The sequence below is a fragment of the Cupressus sempervirens genome, chromosome 10, assembly GCF_028749045.1.
Source record: "Cupressus sempervirens isolate cs-2001-9-10 chromosome 10, ASM2874904v1, whole genome shotgun sequence".
Lineage (NCBI taxonomy): Eukaryota > Viridiplantae > Streptophyta > Pinopsida > Cupressales > Cupressaceae > Cupressus > Cupressus sempervirens.
Genome location: NC_143127.1, coordinates 68,846,687 through 68,861,034, shown reverse-complemented (window position 1 = coordinate 68,861,034; position 14,348 = coordinate 68,846,687).

Sequence of the window (14,348 nt, the reverse complement as noted above, 5' to 3'; positions counted from 1 at the left end):
ATTTCATGATATCAAAGTCAGATCTACTGTAGCTTGTTCAATATTTAGAGAAAAAGGAGAACAAGGGTTTGATTGAACATATCTGACATTTTTCTTTGATTTTTGGAGGTGTGACGATGGTGATTCAAAAAACAATAATTACAAAGGTATTTTTCAAACAACGATATCTCACTCATATAGACTCCTTTTTCCAAGCAATTTTTTTTGTTTTAGGTAGAATTTTGTGATCTACACATTGATGCAAGTTGTTTGTGATCTTTATTTTGAATTTTTTTTTCTAAAAATCACAAATTCTAATTTTTGCAACTTCAAAGGCTTCATTCGAGCTCATATGGACACATATTCAGATGCAATTTTTTTTGAAGTACATGATTTATCATCTACTTTCCACATCTGGTATTAGTTTGGAGTAATATTGAGTGGACACAGTACTTTTAGCATTTGGTCATTTTTTGGCCTACAAAAAATAGGTATTTGTGATTCATATCTGAAGCTTTTTTGTTCTTCTCTCATTTACACATTCCTTCTAGCAGTTGGGGTTCAATTTTTTGCATTGTGGGGAGAATTTTGTCATATTGTTTCAGTTATTTACTTATGTAAACTAGAAATAAATTCAAAAAACAATTCAAACACCTTCTAAAACAATGGTTGAGACATTTTCTTGTCTAGAACTTCTGACCTCTCATAACTATCACACATGGAAGACCTTGATGACACAACTTATCTTATCAAAAGGGTTGTGGTCTTGTTTAGATGTAGTACAACCAATTTTATAGAGGCCTTTTGAGGTCATGCAACATAGGAACAAGATGGATGAGGCAATAGGATTGATTGCCTTACAGGTCTTCGACAATCTACAGTTTCATCTTGATGGGTGCAATACCCCTCTAGCTATGTGGACCAAGCTTGAAGGCTTGTTTGGTATAGTGAATGAGTTCAGGGCACTTCAGATTGAGGCAGAGCTTACCTCACTTATACCAAATTCTTTTCCCTCCATTGAGGACTTCTTGATGAAATTCAAACAAATGAGATCTTTATTGTAGGGTTGTGGGAAAATGGAGACTAACATTAAGTGTATCTTCCTGATTCTTTCTAAGCTTCATGGAAACTTTTAGATTTTTTCTTCTACCTTCTATTCCACCAAAGATACTTTGCGTAATAGATTTACCATGTCATCCTTTTAGGTTTTTTATGATCGGTTGACTCGAGAGAAAGCTAAGATCTCTTAGTTGGATTCTCTCATAGGCTCACAGAGTCATGCATTGGTAGCTTGGCCATCTTCAGGGACAAAGGAGAAGACTCAAAAATCTCATTCTACAGAGTCTCAGATTGATTCTAGCACTCACAGTTCATAAGGGCCACCTCTTCCTAAAGGGGGTAAATCAAAGCCAGAAAGATTGAAATGTGCTTATTGTAATAAATCTAATCATGATGAGTCACATTGCTATGAGAATAAGTTAGATGGCTATGCCAAATAAGTTTTAGATTTGACATCTTTCCTTTAGAAGAGCAACATTGATATTCCTTCTACTTCTCACAGACCTTCATCATCATCATCATTTTAGTCAGATGGTAAAGATATAGGAAGGGGTCATGCATTATGTGCAAATATTGTTCCTCATTCTTCTAGATGGTTACTGGATTCAGTTGCTTCACACCATATGACATCTTCTCGGGATTTGTTCTCTTCTTTTGAGACTTCTCCTACTCCATAAATTTTGATGGGGAACAACACTGTTATGATTGTATGTGGGAAAGGTTCTATTGACATTGATGATGGTACATTTTATGATGTACTTTGTGTTCCATCTTTGTCCTCTAGCCTTCTCTATTTATCAGATTACACACAGTGGGACATGGAGTACAATTGAGTTTGCACAAGATTCAGTGCACATCAGAGATAGTGAGACAAGAAATATTATTGCTACAAGGACTGTTGATCATGCTTCCCACCTATATTCCTTCTCATAATTTGGTCCACCATCTCCACTATCAGAGACACGTTCTCTTTTTTCACGAGAGTCTACTAAGGTGAAGTCAGGTTGCTTGAACTTATGTGTAGTTCCTAAGACTAGTGTTGTGATTTCCACACCTCCACCTCCTATTTAGATTCCATCTCTTGCATAGGATCACTCTTCAACATTGCCTACTATTGCAAATCTAGTCATCGAGCCACCTATTGCAATTGTTGAGGATATATCAAAGGACACACATCTCCTCTCAAATGACAAATTTAGCACGCCTATTATTCCACCTCCATTAGAGATTCCATTTTAGGATTCTCATGCTTTCTCCTTTGAGCATCAGCTAGGACTTCCAGTTGCACCTTACATACATGGGAATTATCATCCTTGTCCACTACCTTTTTTTCCTTAAGAATGGAGCTACATTGGTATGTTCATTGACATAGGAGTTATGCCTTTATGGGGGAGCTATGGAGTCTTGAGCTTCTATCATGGAGGCTTTCATTATACTTATGGTCTTGAGAGATTCTCTTGAGATGTTTCATTTGTGCATTCTTTTCTATCTATTTCTGGAGTAGAGTTTTTCCCACTAGGTTTTATCTATTTCTTTGTTTCATAGATTTGGTTGTGATTGGGTACCTCATTAGGCCTTATTGCCAGGACCTAAATTTGCTTTCCGCATTGCATTGTAGTTTCCTTGCTCTTTATGCATTGTTTGTAGTTGCATTGTTGCTCATCTTAAGGGGGGGTGTTAGAGAAAAAGGTTAATTTAATTTAATTGATTAAATTACCTTTTCTCCCTTTTTAAGATTTCACTCTATGCACCTTTTATATTCTTATTTAATAATTAATTAGTAATTATTAAATAGCTTTTACCTTTTAGGTTACCCTTTTCGGTTTCAATCTCCTTTTATAAGAATTGATCTTTTGTAATAATCTACATCTTTTCATTTCTGAGAATACAATTTGTATATTTTCAGAGCAAACCCTCGTCTCTTCTTGTCTTTTTCTTCTCTGTGACAAGTTTTTACATGCATATATTCGAGGGCTTTGTGGATTTGTATAGTGTATTGCTCAAATCCTTCATTCTCGATAGGTTGTATTGTAACATTGTGATAATATTCGATGTAATTATTTAATATTGGAAAAAAGAGAGTTAAAAACACAATATTAGAATGGTTGAATGGGTTAGGTGGCACATAGTTTTAGCACATAGTTTATGTAATACCACTTAGTAGCTTTGTGGGAGCTTACTACTATAAAAGAAATCGCAAGGGTAGTTGTAGATGTGAGACAAGAGAGTCAGATTAGCCAAGGTAGCATTTGTGGAGGTTAGAAACATGGCATGGAATGTGTTGATTCATGCTTGTTTACATAGATTGCTTAGTTGTGGCTATGGTTTTGAAGACTTCCACGGTTATATTGCAATGGTATTTTGCTAAATAATACACGGTGATAGAGTTTTTTTGAGGCAAGGTTTTTCCCTCAATAAGGGCTTTCTAGGGTATATCTCGTGTCACATTTTTTGTCAGTATGTTATATCTATTGTCTTGGATGTGAATTTTAAGTGCTTGTATGTTTTAGATCTATTATGGGTTATGTGGAAACATTTATACTTTTGCTTTCAAGTTTCCTTACAAGTGGTATCATAGCTATGGTATTGTTCTTGTTAGAGTAATAAGATTTTCTTATTAACTCTAGTTTGCTTAAGCTAAACTTTAGGCATATAATAATTAATTATTTTTATTAATTATTATCATGCAACCTAGAATATTTCTCTTTAAGATTTCTATCTTATAGATTTTACCTTTCTCCTTTTATAAGGACGATAATTGCAAATCTATATATTCTCTCATTATGCATTTTACTCTTTCAGAGCAATTTGTCTGATCTCCATTTTTTTCTTGTGACAAACTTTTGTATGCAGGTGTTCATGGGCTCATAGATTTTGTATTTCTCAAATCCAACATGGTATCAGAGCTCCAAAATTCCATGCCCATGTTCTCTTCATGAGAGATTTGGCCTTATTTTTTCAATTCTATTATTTTTGAAAAGTTTTTTTTTGTATTGGATCTTGGAAGTCACTTTTTTTGGTGCACTTTGAGCCCAAATGGACCTCACTATTAGATTTGTAGTGCCCAAAACCCCCCCATTTCCATATAAAATATGTTCAATTTGGACAACGTTGTCATCTGAGGGAAAAAATGCTCTTAGACCATACGATCTAGGCAGCCGTGATTTTTTAATTTTTATTAAAAAAAATCCAATGCTCAAAACTAAGGGCACACAAAAACTTTTTATTAAAAAAATGCATTCCTTTCATAAAAAAAGCTTTTAAAAAAAAGTAATAAAAGGTGATGCAGGCTGATATCAGCATTGCATAGACTACAGGCCTATCATTCACCATGTGGCACATGCCACCTTCTTTGCCTATGTCAGTGTCATGTAGTCACCAAGTCTGCCACATCAACATATCACCATATCAATGCTCAGTCACATGCCACATCAATAGAGGGTTTTTTTGCGTTTGACGATCAAATGGTTGTCAAATTTAGGCCCAAAATTTGTTGACATCATAATTCAGCTAGTTATTTTGACATGGTTCGATGTCATGTCGCTGCCCATGTCATACAAATCACATGACACAAGCTATCTATATTCTCGGTATTATGTAAGATTATCGTATTGCATACAATTTAGAATGTTAACTATTTTTTCTAAGTGTTGTACAAAAAAAACATTATTATGATTAAACTTCAATCATTTTTATAATTGCTTTTTTTTATTAACAACATTTGAGCATTTTAAGTATTTAACTTTTTGCATTTGATATTTTTAGTTTTTTGTTTAGTAATAAGTATATTATAATATAATATGTAAGTTAATATTGTAGAATATCTTATAAAAAATTATTTAATGATACCATTATTTCAATTTAGAAAATATGTATATCTTTAAATATATAATTATTTGAAAACTAAAATTTCCTTAAGTTATGTTTTAATATTATTCTAATTTGAAAAACTCTAATGATTTTTTAACATATAATTTTAATAAAATAATTAAAGTAAAATATGATCTAAATTAAAATTATATATTCAAATAAAAATTATATGAGAATAGGACTAATATTTTTTTTATTGAATTTCAAAATTTTTATTTTTTTTATTGAATAATAAATATTTTAATATTATTATTTAAATTTTAAAAAATATATTATCATTATATAATGAACAATTTCAATTAATTTTTAATTTTAATACTTTAATAAGATTTTTATTAAGTGTTAATCTTATTCTTTTATATTAAGTTCAGACTTTTGTTAAGATGTGTGAAAAAATTTAATTTGTTATATAATTTAATAATAAAAAATATTATAAATTATATATTAGATTAGAGTATATAATTATTATCAAAATTTAAAAGAATGATAGAAATTTAAAATTTAAGATTTAAACATATAATATTTTTAATAATTAAAATTTATTTATTTTGATAAATGTTTTTTTTTATTGGTAAGAGGCCGAAGCCAAGATTAATTATTATGTATTATTCTTTTATTAAGCACCGGTAGATTCGAACCCAAGACCTCTTTGATAAGAGGCTCACAATTTACCATTGTGTTGTAGGCTCTTGCCTATTTTGATGAGTTTTTAAGAGCAAAGAAAACTACTTTAATTTTTTGATAGATAATCTTTCTTACTTAACATTTTGTAAATTTGTTTTTAAACTGTCAAATTATCCAATTGCGGGTAATTGACTTATATGTAGTAAGAAGTATTAATTAAAATGATTGAAATTACATATTGCACGACAATCCCTCTAAATTACACGGAATACGGTAATCTCACAAAATACTAAGAATATGAAGAGTGTGTGCCATGTGGTTTGTGTGATATAGGCATAGGCGACACGACATCTAGCCATTGCGAAATAACTAGTTGGGTACTCGTTGCGATAATTGCATGCCTCTTCAATGCCTTTTTTGGCCCTTACGGATCTACTTGTGGTTTTTTGGCCATAACTTGCTCATACGAATTCTATTTTTTGCAAATGAGATATCCTTGAAAAGTTGGTTCTGAGCTTGTTGTGATGGTGCGAATAATTTTGGATTTTTATACTCTTTGATTTCCTATTTCTATAGTCAAATCTAGAGGTTCCATTTTGCACTCCAAGAGATATATCTTGAGCATCTAAACTCTATTTTTTGAACACTTGATATCTTTGGAAAGCTTGTTCTGTGTTCTTTCTAGTGATATTAGTTTTTCTTCCAGATTCTTCTTTAATTACATGCTACTCAATATTTTTCATTTTTGCAATCTAATGAATATACTGGTTGTTTCAGATTCAGAGATCATTTTTCATTGTTTTAGATGATTTGCCATGGGTTGTACTATCTGTTGTACCAACCTTATGTCTCTTCTAATAATTTTTGATATCCTTTTGTAGAATCTTTTGCAAACACACTGAGATAAAGTATTGATCTATTACATTTTTTGGTATCTCGCACATCTTTGTGCCTTATTGTACTTGCACTACATTGTAAAGTGCCTTGGGGAGTTTCACGTTGGCCATATTTGCCATCTTCCTTTGTCAAGTGAGTGTTCCTTCTATAACATTAGCCTCATGATGAGTGAGATGAATCATTTACCATATAGACACTCTTTCATCCCTATTTTTGGAGGCCATGAAGATATCATCCATCTTTGATTGACCAAATCTTTAGACTTAGTCTACTCTACCTGGTCGTGTTCTATAAAATGGAGGTTCTTCATATCAATAGTTTGACAATGTTTACAGTTTCATGCTTTAGTGGTGTTCTTCGTGATCATCCTTTTGTTCCTATCTTATAGGACTTTCTAAATCATCTTGGAGTAGTGTTTTTACCATGTTGTTTTCTCTATTTCTTATCTTTACAGAGATTTGGTTGTGGTTGGGTACCTCATCAAGCCTTGTTGTTAGGACCCAAATTTACTTTCAGTAGTAGTTTCTAGGTTTTTAGCTACTCCCTAAGTTTATCTTAAGGGGGAGTGTTTGAGTAATAAGGTGATTTCTTATTAACTCTAGTTTGATTAAGCTAAACTTTAGGCATTTAATAATAAATTATTATCATGCAATCTAGGTTATTTCTCTTTACATTTTTGATCTCCTTTAGAAGGATGGGTCTCTCTTTGTAATTAACAACACTTTTTGATTAATAGCAATTTCTGTTTTTTTCTCATCAAGAGTGCCTCCTCTATGGATCTATGAATTTCATCCTCCATATCTATGTTCCTCTCTTTCCACCACAGGTGTTTGTATGCAACAATTCTTGGGAGTTGTAGATTGAGCTTTCCTTAGCTTCAACAATTATTGTAACACTTGATTGAATCCATGAGAATGAATGAAAGAATGAAAGAAATGACAACATGTATGGGTTTTGTAGGTTGTTTGTGGTAGATCTAAGGGTTTTGGTTTTCCTATTATGATGGGTTGTTAGCAGATTTGGGCATGTGAAATTGTTGGTCAAAAGGGTTTTATGAATGTTTAAGGGAGGATCTTGTAGTAATGACCTCTTAATAAAAAATGGATCTCACCATTGGATCTGGGTTGGCCTTTCTACAAATTTTAATAGATAATGTGCCATAGTTTGGCCATGTTGAGAGAAAATGCAAAGCTTTTTAGTTGTAGGTCCTAATGCCTATCAAATTTAATCTTGTTAGAATTTTCATCACAAAAAAAAAGGTTTATATGACCAAATAGGCTTTCTTGTTAAAACAGTCATAAATTTCACTCATCTTGTCCGACTTTGGACTTCTTACAATTGTTGAAAGCTAATTTAGAGCACTAAAGTTTGGTATAGGTTTGATTTTATGATTTTGACATTTTGGTAAGTAAATTATAAGCCCAAAAGATAAATGTTATTTATTTTTAGGATAGTTTTTACCATAAATTGGACATACAGAGTCAAACTTTGGACTTTAAATAGTTAATGGTAAGCTCTTGGAGAGCTTTGCACATTGGTTCAGATTTGGTGTAGGTTTAGCGTGGTTTATTTGGTGATATATTGCTCTGAATAGTTTATGATTTATATTAACTACGATAACATTGTGAGTTTATGACATGGTATATTTTGGAGATTTGAAATTTGATGTCATTGTTGGAAACTATAATTGAGACAATTGTTATGTTGTCATTGATGTCAAACCTTATTAGTAATACATTGTTATATGATTTGAGTGCCATATCAAGATGATTGATGAAGAGGATTTGAGAAGGACATAACAAAAGGACCTAGAGGAAAGGTTGAGCTATGAAAGGAACTATAATGGGTACTTGATTAGTTAGACTTTGACAAGATAAAGTGATTATTTAATCATGCTACAAGTGAAGAAGACAGTTATAGAGAAGCCTAGAAGTGATCAAAGAATGATCAAATGCATAGGCTTGATCGAGAAAAAGAGTAGAAGATTATGAAACTTGAAGTTTATGCCAAGTGATGCTAGTGTTTATCGAGCACTAGTATATCTTGAGCAAAATATATGTCAACCAAGTATCAATATTGATAGAGTGTTAGTATATGCAATAAATAGAAATGTTAGTAATGACTAAGTAATCCAGTGACGATCGAGTGTTAGAACATAGTGTTGGTTGAGGGACAACATTTGATAGAAGATAAGGAAATTGTGATTTCCCACCGACATAATGATTTCTTGGAAAATGTAAAGCATGTGGAGGATAAGGATGGATGACTTGAAACATTTAATTCAAGAGAAACCATGTTTGAGTGTTCCTATGCAAGAAATCAAGGCAAAGTTTGGAGAAGTTTCTAGAAGAGAAAATAGGAGACAAAATGATGGAAGGATTCAATGAATTTGACAAAACCCTAATATCTGCGGTGATGTTTAAGTGGAAAAAGATTAGAACTTCCTATTTAAGGAGGAATGTGGGCTAATCTAAAAGAGGTTGGTAGAGGTTAGCAGAGTTGGTGAAGATCTAATCAAGGTTGAAGTAGTTGTTGATGCTATTGATTAGCGAACTCGAGCAAGAGTCTGAGAAGTGTTGTGAAGAGTTGAAGTGCGATTGCTTGAAGGAGTTCTACGAAGATTAGAGATAGAGATGACAATAAAGGTGTTAGATTGTGGTGACTAATCAGGAAATTATTGTACATACTTCATAAATTCTTTGGGGCTCGGAGCATCAGCTCAAAAAAAAAATTGGGCCCTATTTTATCAGGATTTTGGGCCGACATGTAATTATTAATTATAACCCTAAAGTAGTAAAAATACTTGTATAAAAAGAGCTTAGGGTTAGGGATTGTTTGATAGTTGTGATGCAAAATTGGTTCTTGTGGAGGTATTGAGCTATAAGGGATTACGGATTGTAATCAAGTTATAATCACTAGATCGTAATAATATCGAACTTGCTGTTTGGTGGACGTAGCCCAGGGATTGGGTGAACCACGTTAAATCTTGGTGTCTTGTGTTATTTTCTATGTGATCTATTATTTTCTATTATTGGTTATATTTTTATGTAATTGTTATTTATGTCTGTGGTTTAATCCTAACAAAAGGCTAGTCAACGGATCGACATGTAAATTAAACTGTGATCTATATTTGCAAATTGAGTTGGTATTTGTCAGATTAAACCTGTTGTTACTTTTTGACCATTGTATATGTATTAAAATCCTTTAATCAAGTTTGACCTAACATTCATATATAAATCCTTTAATTTAGGTGGCATTGTAATGGAATGTTCTAAAGTCCTCTGACAAGGCCACTTCTAACAAGGTAATTAAAATACTTTAACAAGGTCACATTTAATAGTGTGCTTTGTAACCTTTAATAGGGCTAGCTCCTAATAAAGCTTGCTTTAGAAGAGTGAAAATTTGGTTACATGTTACTGGTGGTTTTTCCCAATTTGGGTTTCTACGTTCATTCCTGGTGTCATACTTATTTGGATGTCATTTGAGATGTTTTACTATTGATGTTTTACATTCTGCAAGTTTGATAAATATTGGGACAGTGGACTACAAGTTTATGTTACTAATTGTTTACTATAGAGATTGAGCTATTGAATATTTAGATATAAAGCATTTAAAGTGATTAAAATTTTAATTGGCACATCAGGACCTTGGATAACTGATTCACCCCCCTCTTATTATTCTAAATCATTCTAACAATTGGTATCAGAGCATTGGTGCTTATAAAGAAAAGTTTGAAGGTACTTGGAACTAAAGATCAAGATGTACAAAAAGGTGGTGACAAAGTTAAACAAAGAGAACTTTCCTTGCATGGAAGAGTTTGATGAAGTTGCATCTAGTAGGAATTTGAGATGGTACAATATACTATACAAAAAATGCATAGGTGGAAATAACAACAGTTTCTCTAACAGCTCAACAGATGAAAGAGAAGCAAGAACACAACTAGGCTATGTTGGAAATTACATAAGCCCTTAGCTATCTAAGTTTGATGAAATAAAATATTTCACTACTGCAAAGCAAATGTGGGATACAATGCAAACCATCTATGGAGAGGACACAAATGTTTCAAGAGAAAAATTAGAAAGCTTGAGAGGTAAATTTGATGAAATAAGAATGATGGAAGGTGAAATTATTATTCAATGTTGTGGAAGAATCAAAGAGGTGGTAAATATTATAAGAGGAGCAAATGGAAAGATTCATGATGAGACTGTGATCAACAAGATATTGAGAACTCTACTTCCTATCTATGTTATTAGAGTTTTTGCAATATAAGAATTGAGATGCACCCCTAGTAATAGCCTAAGCTTGGAAGTTGTAATTGGTAGGCTTATTGATTTTGAGATGTCAAAATTTGATGATTTAACTCCTAATTTTGTTGAATATGCTTTTTAATTACAATTGGTTATTAGTAAGAAAGGAAAAGGAAAATGTTTGACTAATGACAGTGATGCTTCTGATGATGAACTTGATGAGCTTGAAGCACCAATGGCAAGAATTCTTTCAAGAGGAAAGGGAAAATACAATGGTAAACTTCCTATAATCTATTTTTCATGTTACAAAGTAGGTCATATTGCTGCAAGGTGTCCTAACAAAGAAGACAAGGATGAGAAAAGGGAAAGCAAGTACAAAGGAAGAAGAGATGAACGAGATAAAAGGAGAAATAAGGACTACAAAGACAAATGTAAGAAAAATTGTTACATTACTGAAGAAGAAACTGATTACGAGTCTAATAGTAACGATGAAGAAGTTGTATGTGTTACTATGAAAGAAGATTTTAATGAGGATGAGAAAACTACATTAATTTCATACATGAGTAAAGGTGATAGGTGGATATTTGATAGTAGTTGTTCATATCACATCACTGGTGATAAAAGTAAGCTTGAAACCATGGAATCATACAAAGGTAGTTGTGTTAAGTTTGGTAATGACGCACCATGTCTTGTGAAAGGTAAAGGATCAATATGATTGACTAACAAGATCAAGTGTGACAATGTTTATTGGGTTGAAGGACTTAACTATAACTTGTTGAGTGTTTCATAGTTGAACAAATCATGATGTAGAGTTGAATTCCATCCCAGGAAGGGCAAGATATTTGATGCTACTAGTGAATTGATTGGAAGTGGTGATTAGACAAGAGGTAACTTGTTCTATCTAGATTTATTTGATGAGACATGTTTGTTTGCACAAAATAAAGATACATGATTATGACATAAGATGTTATGTCATGTGAAATTTGATAATTTGGTAATCATTAGTAAGATGAAAAGAGTAAGAGGGTTACCAAGATTGAAGAAACCTGATAATGCTATGTGTAAACAATGTCAATTGGAAAAAAATGACTAAGTCTAGTTTCAAGAGCAAGGCCTATTCATCCAATGATATTTTGGAATTGGTTCATACTGACCTTTGTGGACCTATTGGTGTTCAAAGCTACTGTGGAGACAAATATTTCATTCTATTTTTTGATGACTATTTTTTGAATGATGATTGTAGTGTTGCTTAAAGTAATCTAATGCTTTTTAGTTGTTTAAGTGGTATTTAGCCAAAGTTGAAAAGGAAACAGGTAAGAGTTTGAAGTGCTTGCGACTTGATAGAGGAGGAGATTTTGTCTCTAATGAATTCAATATATTCTACAATGATAGAGGAATCAAAAGGCAGATATCAACACCTAGGACCCCTCCGCAAAATGGAATAGCTGAAAGGAGAAATAGATCAATCATGGATTGTGCTATAACACTAATGACAGAGAAGAATGTATAATAGAAATACTAAAGAGAAGTTGTAAGTACAAAAATATATACTTTGAATCGAGTACAAGTCAAGAAAGGTATAAATATTACACCCTTTGAATTGTGGTATGGGTATGCACCTAATGTAAAGTATTTTAAAGTGTTTAGAATCAAATGTTATATACTGAAGGATAATAGAAATGGAATACTTGATGCTAGAGTGAATAGGAGGTGTAAATGTAAAAGCTTATAAGTGTTTGAATTCTAACACTAACAAAGTTGTGGAGGTGTAAATGTAAAAGTAGATGAATATTTAGAAAAGGATGAAGTTGAATGCAAAGCAAAACCTGAAGATTATAGCACATTCACTTGTGTGGATTAAGGTGTTCCCTGCATGTTACCTAAGCAAGAGAATAAAGCTATCAAGCAATAATGAACAACTAATGTCGAGTTGTAGCAGCAAGTTGTCAAGCAATAGACTATGGGTGTCAAACGCCAACAGAACAATGTCAATATACATGTAGTAGATGCCAAACATTAAGAAGATAATGTTGAGTGAGAAGAAATTGAAGCAGAGATATAAAATGGACTTGAGATTAATTTTCAAGATGAACCTATGCAAGAAAAAAGAAGCAAAGAACATGTACTAGAAAAATATGTGAGAAGACACCATGCACCTAAACAAGTCATTGGAGACAAAGATCTAGATTTATGACAAGGAAAATACTTAGAAGTGATACATGTTTATTGTCTGAAGTTGAACCTAAATTAGTAAAAGATGCTTTGGAGAATAAAGATTGGATTCAAGCAATGAATGAAGAAATTGAACAGATGGAAAAGAACAAAACCTAGACATTGGTACCTAGACCAAAGGACAAGAATGTTATTGGAACTAAGCGGGTATTTAGGAACAAGCTAAATGAAAAAGGAGAAGTCACAAAAAATAAGGTTAGACTGGTATGCAAAGGATATGCACAAGAAGAAGAAATTGACTATGGGGAAATATTTCCTCCAGTTGCAAGATTGGAAGGAGTTAGACCACTACTTGCCTATTATTCTTCTAAAGGATTCAAAGTGTACCAAATGGATGTCAAATCTGCATTTCTAAATAAAGTACTTGAAGAAGAGGTTTACATAGAACAGCGAGAAGGATTTGTAGATCCCAACAAGAAGAACATGGTATGTAAATTGCACAAAGCTCTATATGGATTGAAACAAGCCCCTAGAGTGTGGTATGAAATGTTGCACAATTATTTGGTAAAGATTATATTTGATAGAACTAATGATAATAGTAATATGTACTTGAAGACTGGAGGTAACAATGAGATATTGCTATCCAAAGCTTTTTGTTGATGATATCATATTTGGAGGAAAGAATGCATTATGCAAGTCATTTGTAGATGATGTAAAGAAAGAATTTGAAATGTCTATGTTTGATGAGATCAAATTCATTGTTGAATTACAAGTATATCAAATGAAGCTAGGTATCTACATTACTCAATCAAAATACATCAAGGAGATAATAAAAACCTTTGGAATGAAAGATTCAAGACCAGTGAGTACACCTATGGCTATAAGACATAAGCTTTCTAAGAATGATGATTCAACTAATGTGAACCAAGCATTATACATATCAATGATTAGAAAACTACAATATGTTGTTCACAATAGACCTGATATTTCCCTAGTAGTTGGGATTGTTGCAAGATTTTTTGCAAACCCTAAAGAGAATTGCGTAATGGCAATGAAAAGGATACTAAGATATCTGAAAGGAACATAAGACTATGGCTTATATTACAAGAAGAATATCAAGTTTGAATTGAAAGTATACACTTATTCTGATTGGGCTGATAACGTTGTTGATAGAAAGAGTACACGTGGTGGATATTTATTTCTAGGAAAGAGACTAATCTCATGGACAAGAAAGAAACAAAATTATATTTCACAATCAATAGTTGAAGCTGAATATGTGGCAGCAACAAATTATTCAAATATTGTATCGATCAAGCAATTGTATAATTATTGAGTTGGATTTCAAACATATTTTCTTATGATTGAGCTTTAAGGTGCTATGCCTTTGTTGATTTTGTGAACATTTTTTTGTTGTTCTTGCTTGGGCGTTTTTAGTGGACTCTTATCCTCCTACAGGGGGAACAATGGGATCTGCAAAGTGAGTGCTTTAGTTTTATCTTT